Consider the following 20,026-nt stretch of genomic DNA (forward strand, 5'->3'; position numbering starts at 1 on the left):
GAAGTCCTGCAGTTAAGCAAGAAAAAAAACAAAAATAAAATAAAAAAACACATTAATCCAGGCACATCGCCTCTAGTTAGGACATTTAAATTAGTAATTTAAGGAAAGGGAAGTGCTAAAGGGGGTGTGGCCAGAAAAATAGCAAAAATCAGTAACCCTTTGCACGCTCACATACAAATGTTCAAACAAATGCATTCACAGATTCACTCATCCAGGCACCACTGTTATCCCTACAGCTAAATTAAAAGCCAGGGTCTTAGTTCACAAAGGAATGCATTAATTTGCTTAGTCACCTACACTGCGCAAAAGTACCCAGGTAAACGTAGGTGTCCTAACTCTGGCCCTGTAGCATGCATAGTGCAGACATGCAAACATTCATTGCATTAAACCTATCTAGGGATTAAGAGCACACATCCTGACGTCCTCTCATGGGACAGATAGCGCATCATACCAATCGCACAAGGAAGCTAACGTAATGTATCCATGCGCATAATGCACATACACCAGCATAAGCTGTGTGCAGTAGGTGTGTAGGACACCTACGTTTACCTGGGTACTTCTGTGCAGTGTAGGTGACTAAGCAAAATAATGCATTCCTTTCATTTGTTTGAACATTTGCATGTGAGCGTGCAAAGGGTTATTGATTTTTGCTATTTTTCTGGCCACACCCCCTTTAGCACCTCCCTTTCCTTAAATTACTTATTAAAATGTCCTGACTAGAGTCGATGTGCCTCGATTTATGTGTTTTTTTCTCGTTATGGACCCTGCAAGAAACTATACAATGGTTGCTATTGGCAACAACACTACACCTTTGTTCCAGCAACAGCAACTCATTAGAGCTGCAGCTCACTCAATGGGCTTGATTAACAAAAGAGTGCTAACCGCTAGCACGGCGTTTTCGTGCAAATTTTTGCATTCCGCGCGATCGCAAATTTTCACGCGAAACGATAACGGTTTTCGTGCGCTAACGTGAATTTTTTCACAATAACGATATCGATTTCGCGTTTGCGCTTGAAAACCTATATCGTTTCGCGCGAAAATTCACGATCACGCGCAATGCGAAAATTCGCGCGAAAACGGCCGTGCTAACAGTTAGCGCTCTTTTGTGAATCAAGCCCAATGTGAGATAACTTGACTCTCATCTAGCAGATAGAACTTCTTAGGCGTCCTCAAAGTTAAGGAGTTTATTCCGTAAACAGATATACAGTACATGTGGTTACATCTTAGCGAAGCACATTGTTCTGTAGTAAGTCCTTTGCATTACAGCTCTTAGCTTCCTTCCTGGTGAAGGGTAACCAGTCTTTATCTTCAGTCTAAACTACGTTACATCTAGGCTACGTGGCCCATAGGCCTATTATACAGCATACAGTTAGATAAGATGACAAAACATATTATAAATAAAAGTTAAGGGTTGAAGTCAGCAGTCACAGGAAGCAGAAGTGCCTCTCTGCAGCCCGTCCCCGGCTTTAATACTGATCACCAAAGAGTTAAATGTGACATCATCTGAACCATACCCCCAAGCCTACAATTGGCGGGCATGGGCATGTGACCCACCTCATCAATGAATATTCCATTGCTTTATAACCTAGTTGCAAAGAATGCAATGTTTTGTAAACATCGGCTTTGTTTACCGTTTCTGTCGTCTAACGGTCGGAGCAGTTAGACCTTAGACCTGATAACCCATTATGTGGCCTTCCACAAAGAACAGGTTCCTTGTAACTGACTGCATAATTTCTTCTCCGAGGAACTCTGCTTAAAGGGAGACTCTGCAAATCAAGTATTTTACCTAACCTCAGTTCAAGTAACTGAGGCCTACGACTTCAATCATATAATACTTAAATTCTAACAGACCCTTGTGGCCAGGGTTTTAATCTAGTGCACTCCCTCCTTTCCGTTTGTGTTTTTTGTCAGCATGCACACAGCTTATGCTGGTGTATGTGCATTGTGCGCATGGATACATTACGTTAGCTCCCTTGTGTGATTGGTATGATGCGCTATCTGTCCCATGAGAGGACGTCAGGATGTGTGCTCCTAATCCCTAGATAGGTTTAATGCAATGAATGTTTGCATGTCTGCACTATGCATGTTACAGGGCCAGAGTTAGGACACCTACGTTTACCTGGGTACTTCTGCGCAGTGTAGGTGACTAAGCAAAATAATTCATTCCTTTGTGAATTAAGACCCCGGCTTTTAATTTAGCTGTAGGGATAACAGTGGTGCCTGGATGAGTGAATCTGTGAATGCATTTGTTTGAACATTTGCATGTGAGCAAAGTGTTACTGATTTCTGCAGTTCAGCCATTCTTCTGTTAACCCCCAAATGTCTGTCACATTCAGAACCCTCAGCCGCTAAACAGCTTAAATGTAAAATACCCATCAAAAAACAATTTGATTTAATTTTTCAACTCTGATCAGATTGATTACTTATATGGTTATTTGAAGAGAGACAAACAAGGGTTTTATGAATCTTACTTTGAGAAGGGTGAATTGTATGTGTGTGCCTGTATTCGTGCAACTGAGTCATTGATGCTGCACAAGCTTTGTAAGCGTGAATTTGCTTCTGTGTTGATTACTGTCTGTTGTGAGATTCTTTCTTCCTGTTTCCATCTCCTCCTTCTCCTCACCCTCCATATATCTCCAACCATGTCCAGAGTAGAGATGGCCCGAACGGTTCGCCGGCAAACTTCCGGTGGTTCTCGTTGGCCATGTAAGGCGAACTTTTCCGGAAGTTCGGTTCGCCCCCATAATGCACCATTAGGGTCAACTTTGACCCTCTGCATCACAGTTAGCAGGCACATTGTAGCCAATCAGGCTAGACTCCCTCGTGGAGCCACTCCCCCCCCTTATAAATGTCAGGCCATTACACTCACTCGTGTGCCTGCAGTTGTGAGAGAAGAGACAGCTGCTGGCAGACTCTCATAGGGAAAGTTAGGCTGTGTTGTAGGCTTGTTAGCTTGCTCCTTTCTGATTTCTTATTGCTAAAATAGCACCCCACGACAGCTCTTTTGAGAGCTAATCTTGTTCTTGTGATCTATGATTTTTTTTTCTGTGTGTCCCACTGACACTTGTGTTGCATAGACAGCCTTGTTAATTCATACTGTGTGTGTGCCACTGCCAGCCAGGCCCAGCACATTCAGTGACTACCTGTGTGTGTGACAGGTGCACATTGTAATACCCAGTACTGCATATACCTACCTGATGTGTTCAGTGAACCCACCTCATCACTGCATATACCTACCTGTTGTGTTGAGGGCACCCACCTCATCACTGCATATACCTACCTGTTGTGTTCAGTGAACCCACCTCATCACTGCATATACCTACCTATTGTGTTCAGTGCACCTACCTCATCACGGCATATACCTACCTGATGTGTTCAGTGAACCCACCTCATCACTGCATATACCTACCTGATGTGTTCAGTGAACCCACCTCATCACTGCATATACCTACCTGTTGTGTTGAGGGCACCCACCTCATCACTGCATATACCTACCTGTTGTGTTCAGTGAACCCACCTCATCACTGCATATACCTACCTGTTGTGTTCAGTGAACCTATCACTGCATATACCTACCTGTTGTGTTCAGTGAACCCCCCTCATCACTGAATATACCTACCTGTTATGTTGCGTGCACCCACCTCATCACTGCATATACCTACCTGATGTGTTCAGTGCACCCACCTCATCACTGCATATACCTACCTGTTGTGTTAAGTGAACACACCTACCTACGTGAGTGCACGCAGTGTGATATACAGTACACCTACCGACGTGAGTGCACGCAGTGTGATATGCCACTCTGTGCATACCTGTTAACAGCACCTGTGTGACTGCACATTGTATTAGTCAAGTCGGTGCATACCTTTCACTTCATCCCCCCCGATATGGACAAAACAGGTAGAGGAAGAGGTAGAGGCAGACCCAGAGGAAGGCCACCCGGCAGGTCTGTGCGAGGTCGTGTTGATGTGATTTCATGTGGCCCTGGCCCAAAGTACAGTGCTCAGAAGAAGGCACGTGCCCTCAACTCCTAAGATTGTCAGGACGTGGTTGACTATTTAACACAGAACACCTCATCTTCCGCAGCCACCAGCGCTACTACAAGCACCACATCCGCTGCATTTGACAATTTGCAGGAGTTATTTGGTGGTGAAATCACTGATTCACAGCCACTAGTTCATCAACAAGATGAAGGTGCTAAGCAAGTTACACCACCTCATATGTGTGAGTTAGGCGACACTATGGACGTAATGTGTGAGGAGGAGGATGATGAAGTACCTGGTCCAATACTGTTCTCCCTAAACACATCCTCCATTGGCAAGGTTATCTCCTCCATGGGTTTTAACTATCATCTGTATACAGATGACACCCAAATCTACCTCCACACCAGACATCTCAACCACTACCATGGACAAGGTGTCCTCCTGCCTATCAGCCATCTCCTCCTGGATGTCCGCTAGGGTCCTGAAACTAAATCTAGACAAAACGGAATTTATGATCTTCCCACCCCGGCTATCCCTGAACCTCCCAGATGTGCATGTCACTGTTAACCTTACTACCATTCTTCCTACCTCTCAAGCCCGCTGTCTGGGTGTCACCCTGGACTCCGAACTCTCCTTCACTCCCCACATCCAAAACCTCACAAAGTCCTGCAACTCCCACCTTCGTAACATCTGTAAGTTTCGCCCTTTCCTGACCTCTGCCACCACCAAACTCCTCATCCATGCCCTCATAATTTCCAGGCTCGACTACTGTAATGCCCTTCTGTCTGGTCTCCCTATGACCCGAATAGCCCCACTGCAGTCCATCATGAATGCGGCAGCCAAAATTATCCACTCCTCCCATCGCTCCACCAGGGCGGCTCCCCTCCAGGAATCCCTCCACTTGCTTCCTATCCAGTCCAGAATCAGATTCAAGATATTGTGTCTGACCTACAAATCTGTCCACAAAACCTGTCCAACCTACATTTCTGATCTTACTCAGAGATACACACCTAGCCGCTCACTCCGTTCCTCCAATGAACTTCGCCTGACCGCCCCCCGCATCACACAGTCCCATGCACGCCTCCAGGACTTCTCAAGAGCTGCTCCAACACTTTGGAACTCTCTACCTTCACCCATTAGGGCAGCCCCCTCCTTCAACATCTTCAAGAAGGCCCTAAAAACTCACCTTTTCAATCTGGCCTACCACCCCTCACAATTGCTATAAAGCCACAACGGAACTCTGGTCCCTACCTTTCGTGTCTCTACCTCTCCTTTTAGATTGTAAGCCTTTGGGCAGGGTCCTCCTCCTTTTGTGTCCTACCTGATCATGCACCTCCATTACTGTGAACCCATGCTATGCACTTGAGTGAACCTAACGTGCCTAATCCCCATGCTCCATCCAGTGACTGACTAAGCATTACCTTATGCTCATACTGTGCTGTGTGATCTGGTTTTCTTGTATTCCTGTATTGTCATATTGCTGTATGTCAACCCTAAATATTGTCTGTAACCTAAATTAATGTTCAGCGCTGTGTAATATGTTGTCGCTTTATAAATACAATAAATAATAATAATAATGATGATACGGATGATGAAGTACCTGCTGTTGGTGCATTTTTGGAGGTATCTGAGGCATGCGAAGCTGGGCAGGATGATTATGATGATTATGAAGATACGGATCCCACATGGGTTCCTAAGAGACAAGATGACCAAAGGGACAGTTCAGAGGGGGAGTCAGAGAGGAGTAGGAGGAGACGAGTTCCTGAAAGAAGCAGGGGGAGCTCGTAATCAGAAACAGCTGGTGGCAGTGTCCGGCGCCATGTATCGCCACCTATGTACAGCCAGCCAACATGCCCTTCAACGTCAGCTGCTGATGCCACCATAGTGCCATCACCCCAGGGAGGCTCAGCGGTTTGGAAATTTTTTAATGTGTCTGCCTCAGATCGGAGCAATGCCATCTGTTGTCTCTGCCTCCAAAAATTGAGCCGTGGAAAGGCCAACACTCACGTAGGGACAAGTGCCTTACGAAGGCACATGGAGAAAAGGCACAAACTGCAATGTTAAGAGCACCTGAGTAAAAGCAGCACACAAAAGAAAAGCCACCCATCTCCTCTTCCTCCTTCAGGTGCAGCATATTCAGCCGCTTTCTCCCTTGCACCTTCACAGCCACCCTCCTCCACTCCGCCTCTGCCCTTAAGCGGTTCCTGCTTCTCTGCCCACAGCAGCCAGGTGTCAGTGAAGGAAATCTTTGAGCGGAAGAAGCCATTTTCTGCCAGTCACCCCCTTGTCCGGCGTCTGACAGCTGGCGTGGCGGAACTGTTAGCTCGCCAGCTGTTACCATACAAGCTGGTGGACTCTGAAGCCTTCCGTAAATTTGTGGCCATTGGGACACCACAGTGGAAGATGCCATGCCGCAATTATTTCTTTAAAAATGCGATACCAAAACTGCACCATGAAGTGGAGAGGCAAGTGGTGTAATCTCTGGCACACAGCGTTGGGTCAAGGGTCCACCTGACCACGGATGCCTGATCTGCCAAGCACGGTCAGGGTCGCTACATTACTTACACGGCTCATTGGGTTAACCTGGTGACCGATGGCAAGCAGGGAGTATGTGGCTGTGCAGCGGACCAACTTGTGACACCTCCACGGGTTGCAGGCAGGCCTCCTGACACCTCCTCTCCGCCTGCTACATCCTCTTCGCTGTCATCATCCTCCTCCTCGGCTGGTGCCGCGATCTCCTCTCCAGCTACACAGCCCCATCTCAAGACATGTCTTGCCTCAAAGCGGAGAGTCACACTGGAGCAGCTCTCCTGACTGCTCTTAACAAACAGGTGGATCAGTAGCTGACCCCGCACCAGCTGGAGATCGGCAACGTGGTGTGACACAACGGCAGCAATCTCCTTTCTGCTTTGAATTTGGGAAAGCTGACACATGTACCCTGCATGGCACATGTGCTGAATCTAGTCATTCAAAGATTTGTGTCAAAGTACCCAGGTTTAGCGGACGTCCTGAAGCAGGCCAGGAAGTTGTGTGGGCATTTCAGGCGGTCTTACACGGCCATGGCACGCTTTGCGGACATTCAGTGGAGAAACAACTTGCCGGTGAGATGCTTGATATGTGATAGCCCGACTCGCTGGAATTCGACCCTGCTCATGTTCTCTCGCCTACTAGAACAGGAGAAAGCCGTCACCCAGTACCTGCACAATTACTGTAAAAGGACACAATCTGGGAAGATGGGGATGTTGTGGCCCAACAACTGGACACTGATGCGAAATGCATGCAGGCTCATGCGGCCGTTTGAGGAGGTGACCAACCTGGTGAGTCGTAGTGAAGGCACCATTAGCAACTTGATCCCGTACGCTTACTTCCTGGAGCGTGCTGTGCGTAGAGTGGTGGATCAAGCTGTGGAGAAGCATGAACAGGAACAGTTACGACAGGAACAGTTGTGGGAGCAATTTTCATCAGAACCAGATGTTTCCTCAACACCTGCGGCAGCACAGAGGGGGGAGGAGGAGGAAGAGTCGTGTGGGGAAGAGGAGTCAGACTCGGATGATGAGGAAGGTGTTTCTTTGGAGGAGGAGGAGGCGGCGGCGGCAGAAGAACAACCGCAGCAGGCGTCGCAGGGGGCTTGTGCTGCTCAACGTTCCCGTGGTATTGTTCATGGCTGGGGGGAGGAGGAGGACTTACCGGGACGTCACTGAGGAAGAGCAAGAGGAGATGGATAGTACATCTGGATCCAACTTTGTGCAGATGGCGTCTTTCATGCTGTCCAACCTGTTGAGGGACCCCCGTATAAAAAAACTCAAGGGGAATGACCTGTACTGGGTGGCCACGCTACTAGACCCTCGGTACAGGCACAAAGTGGCGGACCTGTTACCAACTCACCTGAAGACAGAAAGGATTCAGCACATGCAGAACAAGCTGGCAACTATGCTTTACAATGCGTATAAGGGTGATGTCACAGCACCGCAATAAAGGTACCACTGCCAGTAATCCTTCTCCCATGTCCACGCAGGCAAGGACAGGATGCTCCAGCGATTTAATGGTGAGGTCAGACATGCGGACATTCTTTAGTCCAACGCTTCGCCTTAGCCCTTCCGGATCCACCCTCCACCAACGCATGGACTGGCAGGTAGCCGACTACCTGGCCTTAAGTGTGGATGTAGACACTGTGAGCAGCGATGAACCCTTGGACTACTGGGTGCGCAGGCTTGACCTGTGGCCAGAGCTGTCCCAATTTGCCATCCAACCTAAAAACCGCCACGGCCTGCACTCTCGCCATGGTGCGCACCAGTCCAGCACGGCCATCACTATGCAAACAGCTGTTTGCGGTGCGTTACACAGTGAGTTTGGTGTGTCATTGTGAAGCAGTACTCTAATTACACTCCCTGATTGATGTATACACATGCAAGATGTTTTAAAGCACTTTGGGCCTGCAATTTAGCAATTATTGTGATTTCTGCCCTTAAAGCGCTGCTTTGCGTCAAATCCAGATTTTTCCTCGGGACTTTTGGCATGTATCCCACTCCGCCATGCCCCTCCCTTCAGGTGTTAAACCCCTTGAAACAGCTTTTCCATCACTTTTGTGGCCAGCATAATTTTTTCTAGATTTCAAAGTTCGCCTCCCCACTGAAGTCTATTGCGGTTCGCGAAAGTTCGCGCAAACCGATTTTTCGCGGGAGGTTCGCAAACCAAAAATCGGAGGTTCAGGCCATCTCTAGTCCAGAGCTCAGAACCTGTAAGTAGTAAAAATCCTGTAAAATTACAAACCGCCATCAGGTCCGCTCCTTGGTCGTGGCAGTATTCAGTTACAACACCGGAACTTGCTCCTGTTTCCAGATTGGTCCATAAAACAGGACGCAAATATTTCCCTACAGCCTCCATTATCCAGTCAGTTCCTGTCTGGTACAGCCTCAGATCGTCTTCCCTCCCGTGCAGCCTCCAGTCGACTCCTGTCTGGTACAGCCTCCAGTCAACACCTATCCAGTACAGCCTCCAGTCTTCTTGTGTCCTGTGCAGCCTCCAGTCGACTCCTGTCCTGTGCAGCCTCCAGCCGACTCCTGTCCGGTGCAGCCTCCAGCCGACTCCTGTCCGGTGCAGCCTCCAGCCGACTCCTGTCCGGTGCAGCCTCCAGCCGACTCCTGTCCGGTGCAGCCTCCAGCCGACTCCTGTCCGATGCAGCCTCCAGTCGACTCCTGTCTGGTGCAGCCTACAGTCAACTCCTGTCCGGTGCAGCCTCCAGCTGATTTCCCTCTGGTATAGACTATAGCTTTTATTACACAGTTATTAAAGATCTTGCTTGCACCAAATCCATTGGCAGAAACCAATCCAGACGTTTGTTCCGCAGAATGTTGCATCCAGTCTACAGAACTTTGTTTCCAGCCCACACAGGCTCCGCTCCAGTATGATATTTGCATTCACGTTTGTATGCGTGCATTCTCAAAAAATCTTTATTTTTGCACCTTTTTCCCTGGTTCCAGTGTCTGTATACTGCAAACTGTGGTCAAATCCTGTTTCTCCGTTCGGGCTTGTGACATCTGCACAATTTTGTATCATCTGCAAAAATAGCAACATTGCTTTCTACTGCATCTACTAGATCATTAATAAATGAATTGAAGAGCACTGGACCCAGTACTGACCCCTGTGGGACCCCACTGCTAACAGTCCCCCATTTTGAATAAGATCCTGTCAGAAACGCTGTTGCTTCTTGCTTCACCTGCTGGTGTCTTCACAAGTCACCAGCAGGTGGCTCTGTTTGCTTTTCATGGTTGCCTGCAGATTACAGGTTTACCACTAGATGGAGTATCATGGGTTATACATGTCTCTGTTCCACAGGTGTCTGGCCAGGCTGCAAGTTCCTATTTAAGCTGGCCACTCCCTTCACACTACGCAGATCCTCGTGTCAGTGTGACTTCTGCTTGCTGGTCCACTTCCTTGTTCTGCTCTGTGTTTCCAGCTTGTCTGACTGCCTGTGTAAGCCTCTGGCTTACATACTTTCTTGCCTTGCTCCGTGCAGGGCAGTTTCTAGGCTAAATTTCACCCAGGGCGAGGGTGTAAAAGTCGCCCCCCCACCCCCCCACCGTGGAGCCAGGTATAGGTGCCCACAGTATAGGTTAGCTACGTAGGTGCCACCAGTATATGTTAATTAGCTAGGTGCCTGCAGTATAGGTTGGATAGGTAGATGCCCCCAGTATAGGTTAGATAGGTAGGTGTCTGCTGCATAGGTTAGGTAGGTAAGTGACTGCAGTATAGGTTAGATATGTAGGTGACTACAGTATAAGTTATATAGGTAGGTGACTGCAGTATAGTTTAGGTAGGTGACTGCAGTATAGGTTAGATCGGTAGGTGACTGCAGTATAGGTTAGGTAGGTAAGTGACTGCTGTACAGGTTAGATAGGTAGGTGAATGCAGTACAGCTTAGATAGGTAGGTGCCAGTATAGGTTAGGTAAATGACTGCAGTATAGGTTAGGTAGGTAAGTGACTGAGGTATAGGTAAGGTAGGTAAGTAATTGCAGTATACCTTAGATAGGTAGGTGACTGCAGTATAGGTTAGGTAGGTAAGTGATTGCAGTGTAGGTTAGGTAAGTAGGTGCTGCAGTATAGGTTAGGTAGGTAAGTGACTGCAGTATAGGTTAGGTAGGTAAGTAACTGCTGTATAGGTTAGGTAGGTAAGTGACTGCAGTATAGGTTAGGTAAGTAGTGCTGCAGTATAGGTTAGGTAGGTAAGTGACTGCAGTGTAGGTTAGGTAAGTAGGTGCTGCAGTATAGGTTAGGTCGGTAAGTGACTGCAGTGTAGGTTAGGTAGGTGCTGCAGTATAGATTAGGTAGGTGTTGCAGTATAGATTAGGTAGGTGGGTAAGTGCTGCAGTATAGATTAGGTAGGTAGGTAGGTGCTGCAGTATAGATTAGGTAGGTAGGTGTTGCAGTATAGATTAGGTAGGTGGGTAAGTGCTGCAGTATAGATTAGGTAGGTAGGTAGGTAGGTGCTGCAGTATATATTAAGTAGGTAGGCGCTGCAGTATAGGTTAGGTAGGTAGGTGCTGCAGTATAGATTAGGTAGGTGGGTAAGTGCTGCAGTATAGATTAGGTAGGTAGGTGCTGCAGTATAGATTAGGTAGGTAGGTGCTGCAGTATAGATTAGGTAGGTAGGTAGGTGCTGCAGTATAGATTAGGTAGGTGCTGCAGTATAGATGAGGTAGGTAGGTAGGTGCTGCAGTATAGGTAGGTAGGTAGGAAGGTGCTGGCTGCAGTATAGATTAGGTAGGTAGGTGCTGCAGTATAGATTAGGTAGGTGGGTAAGTGCTGCAGTATAGATTAGGTAGGTAGGTAGGTGCTGCAGTAAAGATTAGGTAGGTAGGTGCTGCAGTATAGATTAGGTAGGTAGGTAGATAAGTGCTGCAGTATAGATTAGGTAGGTAGGTGCTGCAGTATAGATGAGGTAGGTAGGTAGGTGCTGCAGTATAGGTTAGGTAGGTAGGAAGGTGCTGCAGTATATGTTAGGTAGGTAGGAAGGTGCTGCAGTATAGGTTAGGTAGGAAGGTAGGTAGGTGCTGCAGTATAGATAAGGTAGGTGGGTAGGTGCTGCAGTATAGATTAGGTAGGTAGGTGCTGCAGTATAGATTAGGTAGGTAGGTGCTGCAGTATAGATTAGGTAGGTAGGTAGGTGCTGCAGTATAGATTAGGTAGGTAGGTAGGTGCTGCAGTATAGATTAGGTAGGTGCTGCAGTATAGATTAGGTAGGTGCTGCAGTATAGATGAGGTAGGTAGGTAGGTTCTGCAGTATAGGTTAGGTAGGTAGGTGCTGCAGTATAGATTAGGTAGGTGCTGCAGTATAGATGAGGTAGGTAGGTAGGTGCTGCAGTATAGGTAGGTAGGTAGGTAGGTGCTGCAGTATAGGTTAGGTAGGTAGGAAGGTGTTGCAGTATAGAGTAGGTAGGTAGGTACTGCAGTATAGATTAGGTAGGTGGGTAAGTGCTGCAGTATAGATTAGGTAGGTAGGTAGGTAGGTGCTGCAGTAAAGATTAGGTAGGTAGGTAGGTGCTGCAGTATAGATTAGGTAGGTAGGTAGGTGCTGCAGTATAGATTAGGTAGGTAGATAAGTGCTGCAGTATAGATTAGGTAGGTAGGTGCTGCAGTATAGATTAGGTGGGTAGGTAGGTGCTGCAGTATAGGTTAGGTAGGTAGGAAGGTGCTGCAGTATAGGTTAGGTAGGTAGGAAGGTGCTGCAGTATAGGTTAGGTAGGAAGGTAGGTAGGTGCTGCAGTATAGATAAGGTAGGTGGGTAGGTGCTGCAGTATAGATTAGGTAGGTAGGTGCTGCAGTATAGATTAGGTAGGTAGGTGCTGCAGTATAGATTAGGTAGGTAGGTAGGTGCTGCAGTATAGATTAGGTAGGTAGGTAGGTAGGTGCTGCAGTATAGATTAGGTAGGTGCTGCAGTATAGATTAGGTAGGTGCTGCAGTATAGATGAGGTAGGTAGGTAGGTTCTGCAGTATAGGTTAGGTAGGTAGGTGCTGCAGTATAGATTAGGTAGGTAGGTAAGTGCTGCAGTATAGCTTAGATAGGTGGGCAGGCACCATGGTGGGATCGGGCATAATAGTAATAACTCACCTTGTTCTTCAGCAGAATAGCCGATCTCATCCCACGCTGCTTCAATGTACTTCCTTTCCCGGCATCTGTCTCAGTAACAGCTCCCCCTGTGTTGACATGCGGAACATCAACACAGGGGGCGCTGTTACTGAGACAGATGCCGAGAAAGGAAGTACATTGAAGCAGCGTGGGACGAGATTGGCTATTCTGCTGAAGGAAGGTGAGTTATTACTATTATACCGGCTCCCACCGCCACAGCGCCCCTCTCAGGCCGCAACAATACAGCGCCCCGGGCGATTGCACGCATCGCACGCCCATAGAAACGGGGCTGGCTCCGTGTTTCCAGTCTGTCTGTCTGTCTGTGTGTGTGAGCCTTTGGCTTGCGTCCTAGCTTGCCCTGTCGCTTGTCTGTGTCCCAGATTAGCTAGAGTGTATTCATTTAACCCTGTTTTGTACATACATAGCAAGAGGTTTTGAATCAGGATGATACCATTTATTGGCTAACTTAGAGATGGATAAACAGTGAGCTTTCGACTTATAAAAAGCCTTCGTCGGACTGATTCCTGACCAAAACTGAAAAACACAGCTTATATACACTGACATACAGAGGAGAAACATTCTTTAGCAAACATAAATGTAATTAGATGCCTTAACTGTTACTGAGGAGGCTTTCCCAGGCATCCTATCTAAATTGATAAGATCAATAGAATCCTCAACATGACATAAAGCAGACTCTGGTGATGGGGAGACATCGTAAATTCCGAATTCAAATGGTAACTGGCCTGGTTACATGCACCATTAATTCTAAGCTTTATGGCCCATACTCACGGGCAACTTTTTGGCCTGTCGCCAGCACACGTGAGCGTGTGCGCGACAGGCCGGCGACAGCTCGTCGCCAGGTCCCTCCGCATACACACGGTGGAGGGACCTGGCAACTGATGCGGCGGAAGCTGTTGCTGTTGCTCCTTCCCCCGCCGGAAGCCCAATGTACTTCTATCTTGTTGCTGTCGCTAGTCCGCGTACTCACGCGGACTAGCGACAGTTGCGGCGGAGTTGCGGCGGCGACTGTCGCCAGGCGATTGAGCGGTTCAATCGCCTGCCGACATCAGCGACGAGGGCCAGTTCGGGGTGCGCGCCCGTGCAACGCCGCATACTCACGGGCGACCTGTCGCCGCAACACGCGCGTGCCGCGTGTTGCGGCGACAATTGTAGCCCGTGAGTATGGGCCATAAGAGAATTGTGGCATTTAAAGCCAGCACCTGAAAGCAAATAAAATGAATAGTGACAGTGAATTCCATCTTACACAGCATATGGCACAAAAATGAATGAAAAGATAGAAAAATTAAAATTAAAAGAATTGTGGCATTTAAAACCCATCGTACCAGCACAAGAAGTTAGAGTCCTTGTTTAAACCATCTTCTACAGTTTTGAACCAATGTATAAACTTAGTTTCTTGTGTTAGTCTCATGTTTCCCGATTTGAAGCCACCCATTACTACAGTGACGCGAAAATCGCTTAAACTGTGTCCAGGTAAACAAAAGTGTGTTGGTATTGGGAGATCAGTATATTTTGTAATATTCTTTTTCCGGCTGTTAATAGTGGATCTGTGGTGTGTCATGCGACAGGGGCGCTCCTGAGCATAGGCAGGACAGCCCTGTGCCTAGAGCGCCACAAAGGTCAAAGGGCGATGTATTTTGACCCTTTAACCCTCTCATGACATGGCCCCTTTAAGCCAGGAGAGCTCCTTCGGCGGGTCTCGCGCTGGCTGCGTGCATCCACTTCCCCTCTCAAGCCGACGGATGTTACCCTTGCCGCTGGCCAATCAGTGAAGAGGGTGTTAGGCTCCGCCCTCTGCACGTGTTGTCAGAGGAGAGCGGGAAGGATGCTTGTGAGGCAGGGAAGGGAGAGAGAGGAGAGAGGCGCTCTGCAGGCATGGCTCACCCTGGCTCCAATGAGCATACAGTGAGTCCTTCTACCCGGTGGACCTGCAGGAGGGCCCTTTGAACTGCAGATCATGCCTGCTAAGTAAGTGAAAATCGCCCGTCACGGGCGAAGCCACGCCCCCTGCCGCTAAAGCTCCGCCTCCATTCATGTTAGGCTCCGCCTCCCCACCTGGTGAAAGCTCTGCCCACACCCCGTAAAAGCTTGCCACAGGAACATTGGAGCTATATAAGTGGGGAAGCCCAGGCAGGTAAGATGGTGCCTCCCTGTGACCTTCTCCCCCACCCCTGACAGCATCCTGTGATCTCTCCCTCTTCCCCAGCAGCACCCCGTGACCTTCTCCTTCCCCAGCAGCACCCCGTGACCTTCTCCCCCACCCCTGACAGCACCCTGTGACCTTCTCCCCCCACCCCTGACAGCACCCTGTGACATTCTCCCCCCACCCTTGACAGCACCCTGTGACCTCTCCCCCTTCCCCAGCAGCACCCTGTGACCTTCTCCCCCCACCCCTGACAGCACCCTGTGACCTTCTCCCCCCACCCCTGACAGCACCCTGTGACCTCTCCCCCTTCCCCAGCAGCACCCTGTGACCTTCTCCCCCCACCCGACAGCACCCAGTGACCTTCTCCCCCCCACCCCTGACAGCACCCTGTGACCTTCTCCCCTCACCCCTGACAGCACCCTGTGACCTTCTCCCCCCACCCCTGACAGCACCCTGTGACCTTCTCCCCCCACCCCTGACAGCACCCAGTGACCTTCTCCCCCCACCCCTGACAGCACCCTGTGACCTTCTCCCCCCACCCCTGACAGCACCCAGTGACCTCTCCCCCAACCCTGACAGCACCCTGTGACCTTCTCCCCCCACCCCTGACAGCACCCAGTGACCTTCTCCCCCCACCCCTGACAGCACCCTGTGACCTTCTCCCCCCACCCCTGACAGCACCCTGTGACCTCTCCCCCAACCCTGACAGCAACCTGTGACCTTCTCCCCCCACCCCTGACAGCACCCTGTGACCTTCTCCCCCCACCCCTGACAGCACCCTGTGACCTTCTCCCCCCACCCCTGACAGCACCCTGTGGCCTTCTCCCCCCACCCCTGACAGCACCCTGTGACCTTCTCCCCCCACCCCTGACAGCACCCTGTGACCTCTCCCCCCAACCCTGACAGCAACCTGTGACCTTCTCCCCCCACCCCTGACAGCACCCTGTGACCTCTCCCCCAACCCTGACAGCAACCTGTGACCTCTCCCCCAACCCTGACAGCAACCTGTGACCTTCTCCCCCCACCCCTGACAGCACCCTGTGACCTCTCCCCCAACCCTGACAGCAACCTGTGATCTTCTCCCCCACCCCTGACAGCACCCTGTGACCTTCTCCCCCCACCCCTGACAGCACCCTGTGACCTTCTCCCCCCACCCCTGACAGCACCCTGTGACCTTCTCCCCCCACCCCTGACAGCACCCTGTGACCTCTCCCCCCAACCCTGACAGCAACCTGTGACCTTCTCCCCCCACCCCTGACAGCACCCTGTGACCTCTCCCCCAACCCTGACAGCAACCTGTGACCTTCTCCCCCCACCCCTGACAGCACCCAGTGACCTTCTCCCCCCACCCCTGACAGCACCCAGTGACCTTCTCCCCCCACCCCTGACAGCACCCTGTGACCTTCTCCCCCCACCCCTGACAGCACCCTGTGACCTTCTCCCTCCACCCCTGACAGCACCCTGTGACCTCTCCCCCAACCCTGACAGCAACCTGTGACCTTCTCCCCCCACCCCTGACAGCACCCTGTGACCTTCTCCCCCCACCCCTGACAGCACCCTGTGACCTTCTCCCCCCACCCCTGACAGCACCCTGTGACCTTCTCCCCCCACCCCTGACAGCACCCTGTGACCTCTCCCCCCAACCCTGACAGCAACCTGTGACCTTCTCCCCCCACCCCTGACAGCACCCTGTGACCTCTCCCCCCAACCCTGACAGCAACCTGTGACCTTCTCCCCCACCCCTGACAGCACCCTGTGACCTTCTCCCCCAACCCTGACAGCAACCTGTGACCTTCTCCCCCCACCCCTGACAGCACCCGGTGACCTTCTCCCCCCACCCCTGACAGCACCCTGTGACCTCTCCCCCTTCCCCAGCAGCACCCTGTGACCTTCTCCCCCACCCCTGACAGCACCCTGTGACCTCTCCCCCTTCCCCAGCAGCACCCCGTGACCATCTCCCCCCACCCCTGACACCACCCTGTGACCTTCTCCCCCACCCCTGACAGCACCCTGTGACCTCTCCCCCTTCCCCGGCAGCACCCTGTGACCTTCCCCCACCCCTGACAGCACCCTGTGACCTCTCCCCCTTCCCCGGCAGCACCCTGTGACCTTCTCCCCACACCCCTGACAGCACCCTGTGACCTCTCCCCCTTCCCCAGCAGCACCCCGTGACCTTCTCCCCCACCCCTGACAGCACCCTGTGACCTCCCCCACCCCTGACAGCACCCTGTGACCTCTCCCCCTTCCCCGGCAGCTCCCTGTTATCTTCTCCCCCCACCCCTGACAGCACCCTGTGACCTCTTCCCCGGCAGCACCCTGTGACCTTCTCCCCCACCCCTGACAGCACCCTGTGACCTCCCCCACCCCTGACAGCACCCTGTGACCTCTCCCCCTTCCCCGGCAGCTCCCTGTTATCTTCTCCCCCCACCCCTGACAGCACCCTGTGACCTCTTCCCCGGCAGCACCCAGTGACCTTCTCCCCCCACCCCTGACAGCACCCTGTGACCTTCTCCCCCCACCCCTGACAGCACCCAGTGACCTCTCCCCCAACCCTGACAGCACCCTGTGACCTTCTCCCCCCACCCCTGACAGCACCCAGTGACCTTCTCCCCCCACCCCTGACAGCACCCTGTGACCTTCTCCCCCCACCCCTGACAGCACCCTGTGACCTCTCCCCCAACCCTGACAGCAACCTGTGACCTTCTCCCCCCACCCCTGACAGCACCCTGTGACCTTCTCCCCCCACCCCTGACAGCACCCTGTGACCTTCTCCCCCCACCCCTGACAGCACCCTGTGGCCTTCTCCCCCCACCCCTGACAGCACCCTGTGACCTTCTCCCCCCACCCCTGACAGCACCCTGTGACCTCTCCCCCCAACCCTGACAGCAACCTGTGACCTTCTCCCCCCACCCCTGACAGCACCCTGTGACCTCTCCCCCAACCCTGACAGCAACCTGTGACCTCTCCCCCAACCCTGACAGCAACCTGTGACCTTCTCCCCCCACCCCTGACAGCACCCTGTGACCTCTCCCCCAACCCTGACAGCAACCTGTGATCTTCTCCCCCACCCCTGACAGCACCCTGTGACCTTCTCCCCCCACCCCTGACAGCACCCTGTGACCTTCTCCCCCCACCCCTGACAGCACCCTGTGACCTTCTCCCCCCACCCCTGACAGCACCCTGTGACCTCTCCCCCCAACCCTGACAGCAACCTGTGACCTTCTCCCCCCACCCCTGACAGCACCCTGTGACCTCTCCCCCAACCCTGACAGCAACCTGTGACCTTCTCCCCCCACCCCTGACAGCACCCAGTGACCTTCTCCCCCCACCCCTGACAGCACCCAGTGACCTTCTCCCCCCACCCCTGACAGCACCCTGTGACCTTCTCCCCCCACCCCTGACAGCACCCTGTGACCTTCTCCCTCCACCCCTGACAGCACCCTGTGACCTCTCCCCCAACCCTGACAGCAACCTGTGACCTTCTCCCCCCACCCCTGACAGCACCCTGTGACCTTCTCCCCCCACCCCTGACAGCACCCTGTGACCTTCTCCCCCCACCCCTGACAGCACCCTGTGACCTTCTCCCCCCACCCCTGACAGCACCCTGTGACCTCTCCCCCCAACCCTGACAGCAACCTGTGACCTTCTCCCCCCACCCCTGACAGCACCCTGTGACCTCTCCCCCCAACCCTGACAGCAACCTGTGACCTTCTCCCCCACCCCTGACAGCACCCTGTGACCTTCTCCCCCAACCCTGACAGCAACCTGTGACCTTCTCCCCCCACCCCTGACAGCACCCGGTGACCTTCTCCCCCCACCCCTGACAGCACCCTGTGACCTCTCCCCCTTCCCCAGCAGCACCCTGTGACCTTCTCCCCCACCCCTGACAGCACCCTGTGACCTCTCCCCCTTCCCCAGCAGCACCCCGTGACCATCTCCCCCCACCCCTGACACCACCCTGTGACCTTCTCCCCCACCCCTGACAGCACCCTGTGACCTCTCCCCCTTCCCCGGCAGCACCCTGTGACCTTCCCCCACCCCTGACAGCACCCTGTGACCTCTCCCCCTTCCCCGGCAGCACCCTGTGACCTTCTCCCCACACCCCTGACAGCACCCTGTGACCTCTCCCCCTTCCCCAGCAGCACCCCGTGACCTTCTCCCCCACCCCTGACAGCACCCTGTGACCTCCCCCACCCCTGACAGCACCCTGTGACCTCTCCCCCTTCCCCGGCAGCTCCCTGTTATCTTCTCCCCCCACCCCTGACAGCACCCTGTGACCTCTTCCCCGGCAGCACCCTGTGACCTTCTCCCCCACCCCTGACAGCACCCTGTGACCTCTCCTTCTTACCTCCCAGCAGCACCTAGTGACCTCTCCCCCCCCCTCCCCCCCCAGTGTCCTCCCCCACCCCTTGGCAGCACCCAGTGACCTCTCCTTACCCGCCAGCAGCACCTAGTGACCTCTACCCCCTTGGCAGCACCCAGTGACCTCTTCCGACCCCACAGCAGCAACCAGTGACCCCCCCCCCCCAACCATCTCCCCCCAGATCCCAGTGACCACCCACTCCTTGGCATAACCTAGTGACCCCTCCCTCTAGCAGCACCCAGTGACATTTCCCTACACCCTGGAAGCACAAAGTGACCCCTTCCCACTCTTACAGCGACCACAGTGACCTCTTCCCACCCACCCCCATCAGCCACCTCAACCACTCTCTTCCCCCAGCAGCAGCCACAATGACCTCTCACACCTCCCAGCAGCACCCACAGGTGAATTTTCTCACCTTGACGCCTCCCACAGGTGACAGGATATCTGCAATTGATCTGTTCTGACATGGTATCTGCATTTGATCTGTAGGGGACATGGTGCATGCAATTGAGCTGTGGGAACAGAATATCTGCATTTGATCTGTGGGGGACATGAATGATAACTGCATCTCATCTGTGGGGACATGGTATATGCATTTGATCTGTGGTGACATGGTATCTGCATTTGATCTGTGGGGAAATGGTGTCTGCATTTGATCTGTGGGGGACAGGATACCTGCACCTGATCTGTGGGGAAATGGTGTCTGCATCTGATCAGTGGGGACATGGTAACTGCATTGGATTTGTGGGGACATGTTATATCCAAACATGTTTTGAGGTGGCCATGTTATCTGCTGATTTGGCTATTTTTATTTAATGACATTTTCATGGCATTATATCAAATGGGATGTGTTGTAGTTGATAAAATGCAATAAACGTAATTGCATAT

Source organism: Hyperolius riggenbachi, chromosome 6, assembly GCF_040937935.1.
Source record: "Hyperolius riggenbachi isolate aHypRig1 chromosome 6, aHypRig1.pri, whole genome shotgun sequence".
Lineage (NCBI taxonomy): Eukaryota > Metazoa > Chordata > Amphibia > Anura > Hyperoliidae > Hyperolius > Hyperolius riggenbachi.